Here is a 4234-nt window from a genome sequence, read left to right on the forward strand (position 1 = left end):
AATGGTATAGCATCTTCCAAGTACTGAAGGGAAATAACCATGACTCCAGAATTCTACAATCGGCCAAACTCTCACTTGTAAGAGCAAATTAAAGGCATTTTCAGGAATACAAACACTTTAAAGTTTACCAAAGACCTTTTTGTTGACATGAAGAAAAATGAACTCAGAAGGAAGGAGTGGCGTGTCAGAAATAGTAGCCTCCAAAATGCACTGAATGAATAAAATAAAACAACGTAAAGTAGGTGAGAAAATTGAGACTCAAGCAAAAGTGTAGGTAGGAAATATAAGGTGTATAATAATATTAGTAATTGAAAAACAGAGGCCACAAACTCCAATACTTATGCTAGAAGTGGGCCACTTAGTTGGCTCTGTGCTTCCTTTTGGCCAAATAAGAAATGGGAAACATCAACCAAAGGATTCACAGCATCCACAAGACCAAATAAACAAGTTGCTCACCAGAACTTTTCTTGGCACTGAAACCAGAAAGATAATTCTCACATGGGTAAGTGGCTACAGAATCTGGACATTGGTCCAAATATGATAATTCGAGAAAGAAGTCCTTCACTCTTAAATTTTTTTTCAACAAGGTGATTTAGAAGCATCAGCCTTTTAGCAGTTTCTTCCTTGAAGAATAGGTGAGCTAAAGTCTCCTTCTTAAAGCACGTTACCTGAATAACTGGATGTTTTAGAAAAGCCCATCCTTCTGAGATCTTTACACACATTTCCAGGAGACAATGGATAAGGTGACCTCTGGAGGCCTGGTTGCCTGCGTGAGTACATGGTGGTACAAGATGTGCACATTTTTTCCCCAGAGCCCCCCTAGAATCACGTTGAATATTTCTGCTTCCACTAAAGCAGTTCATCTTACCATTGCCAATGCATGGGATCACCCACAGAGTCAGGCTTCTAAAAAAGTTTATTATTGTGTTTTCACAGTAATAAGCATTGAGAAGCAATAAGCTTTCCTCTTTCTCCTTCCTGTTCCATGGTAAATCCTTGACCTTCCTACTCTGACATTCCATGTAACACATAAGTAAATGGGAGCCTGGGAGCTTTCCCTGGCTCCTTGCACCCATCGCATTCCCCTGACAATGCCAAGAACAAGGTAAGCCCATGTTGGCAGAACAAGAAGATAAAATTTGCCTAATCTACTTTAAAATCTTGCCTTCTTCCAGGACTGCTCCAGAATCCCGTGGGTTCCTGGAATTCCAACCTGGCTGGGAAGCCTCAGAAGAATTCTGGATATTTTTTGTGGGTACAGCTGGCTCCCAAGGGAAGGTGAGATGCCTCTGGCTAAGTCTGGAGAAATTCCAAGGACTTCCAAAGAGAAATGACAGAGGGAGACAGGAGAGATGGGAGGCAGAGACATTTTACAATTAATCAAAATATCGATTCTTACTAAAGCACAACATACTTTCCCTTCCTTTTCTATTTTTCTTATAATTAAAATAATAACAATGCATGTGCAGGGAGATGGTAGACAGTGGAATTGAGATGCATAGACTGTGGCCTCTGACCCAAACTCAAGATTTGATTTTAGCACATAGTGGCTATGCAACCTTGGCAAGTTACCCCTCTGATTCCTCTATTATGAGAATAATAGTATCTACCCGACTTTTAAAATGAAATACCATATGTATACGCTTTATACTCAATAAATCTTAGCTATTACTATTGTAAAAAAGTTGAGACATACAGGCAAGCACAAATAAAATCAAAAGCACCTATAATGCCACCATCCATTTGGATGCATATAATTCCAATATTTTTGGATGTACTTTCAAAGAGTGAGATTGCAGTGTTTTCTATTTCATAACTTGCTTTATTAACATTTAACATCATACCCTAAGCATGTTCTTTGTAATTCAGTATTCTTGTATAACATGATTTTAAAAGGCCACATCCTTTTCCTTTGGGTTTACTTCTTAATGACCCCTGCCCTCCTTCCTCTCTGCAGGCCCCACACTTCATGTATTTACAACTCATCTTGACACATCCAGAAAATTGGCTGCTTTTCATTGGCTCACTGGGGATGCAACCTTTAGTCTCACCATCCAGAACACCTGTTCCTTAGGTAAGAGAAACACTGCTAGCCCTTATTATATCCCCAACATACACAGCTGCCTATCTGGGGCTGCAGAGCAAATCCTTGTGACTGATGGCAAACTCCCCAGTTTAACAAGATTCTATAAGGTGGTGCACAAGCTAAACAAGGCAGAAGGTGATTTCTCTCCAAAAAGCGTAAGGCTGACTTCTGGGGAATTAAATACACTATTAAAAATTCTCGGGAAGAGGAAGAAACTGAAGATTTTTATCTGAGTGTATTGTTTTCTAAGCAACAGGGCCAAACAAGTTCAAAACTTAAGTGATTTCTTTTTGAATGGAAGTCCCAGCACTTCCTTATCAGTGACATTTTGAGACCACAGTAAAACTTTACTAATTTATACACATGGGGAACTGTCAAACTGAATCAGCAGAGAAAAATGAATTACATTCTTTTAAAATAACTTTATTTTCAATGAAATTCATTTTTTTAAAAAATCTTTATTTCCAAATAGTTCAATAAGTTGACCTGTTTTGATGGTTGTTCAGAACCTGATCTAATACATGTTACAACCACGGTTTTTTTTTTTTTTTTTTGGTACAGAAATCGGAATAGCTGAAGTTCTTGAGAAGTGTGTTCTCCCTAAAAACAATAAAATTTCAACAGCCCCCTATGATCCCGCTCACACAGCTCACTCCTTAGAAAAGCTTTTTCTTCCTAGGTCATGCGGAAGCAAACCCCAGCTCAGGCTACTGCCTATAGCTCCATTTCTGTGTGGGTGGGCAGAGGCTTGCAATACCAACACAGATAAATCCATAATAATAATAATAATAATAATAATAACAATAATAATAATAATGTTGTTATTATTATTATTATTATTATAAACCCTGCAGATTCCAGACTTGATCTGTCCAGACCCATCTGAGATTCAACAAGCTCTAAGCACCCAGAGAACTAGGCCAGTCATGGAAACATTGATTCCACCATAATGAGAACAGACATAAAACCACACAAATGAACTAAACATTCTTCCACCCAATCAGAGTCAAGTTGAAGCGACAGCCTCAGGAGTAAAGTTAAGTGAGGCAGTCTTTTCTTTTTGATCCTGCTCCCTTATAAAGCCTCTTCCATTGCCTTGTTTTCACCAACTCCTGTTTATGAGGAAGTGGGAGTGGGGGAGTTGGGAGAGAGATGGAGAGCTAGCAGGAGGGGAGAAAAATGCAGAGGGAGTATGCCAGGCTGAGGAATGCCAACAAACACTGCGGTTTCTGTTAGGAAAATTAAAACTTCTAGCCTGGGGGAGGCCATAATGGTCTGTGTTGGGGTAGTCTGAGAACAAGCTTTCCCCAGCTCGCAGCTCCCACAAAAATGGTTATGAGTGGAATGAAGTCTTTACTTTCCAAAGATCAGGTTCTGCACAGTATTTTTAGCAAGCATTCTTTTTATCTTCTTTTTCTTTATTATTTTTTCTTGGGTTCTTTTTTCCCTCCCAGAATTGAAAAGGCTAATTACACGAAGTATCATTATTGGAAGAAAGCAGAGGCTGGACAGGTTTCAAAAAAGATCCCCAACCAACGGAAATAGTAAAATCCTAAGAAGGAATATACAGTATTTAATTTCCTCTTGGACCCACGAGGTACAGTTTGTGGGTCCAGGAACCCAACACCAAATCCCAGGGACCGTCATTCCTGCAGGAAATGTTTGGGCAAGTGTGGAGGTCGCTGTGGCCGAGGCCCCTTGCACTGGTGCATCGCCTTCTGGGGCTACAGCGGACACCCGTTGACACCAGCTGTAGCCGGAGCCTGGGGGACACGAGACTTCCACAGAAAGGGGGGTGGGGAGGCAGCAGCACGAATAACAGGAACCACGAAGAAGGAAGGTGGGAGTTGGGGAGGTGGGAAGGTCCAGAGCCCCTGAGAAAGGCTGAAGGTGGGAAGCTTGTAACCCAGGTTAGGGAGGCCGGACCGCGTTTGGGTTTGTACGTGCCCCCACCCCCCGCCCCGGAACTGAGTCTAGATTCTTTTTCTTGCTCTTCGAGTTTTCCTACTCTTTAGGACAAGACCCAGGACCCAGGTCGCAGGAGCCCCAGAGCTGAGGTGCGGAGAGGAACCCCGTCGGGGACACCCCGCGGGCCCAGAGCAGCTTCGGGGCAGCGAGGGCGGCGTGGGGCAGACGGGGCACAACGCG

This window comes from Pteropus alecto, unplaced genomic scaffold (genome assembly GCF_000325575.1).
Source record: "Pteropus alecto unplaced genomic scaffold, ASM32557v1 scaffold131, whole genome shotgun sequence".
In the NCBI taxonomy this organism is placed as follows: Eukaryota; Metazoa; Chordata; class Mammalia; order Chiroptera; family Pteropodidae; genus Pteropus; species Pteropus alecto.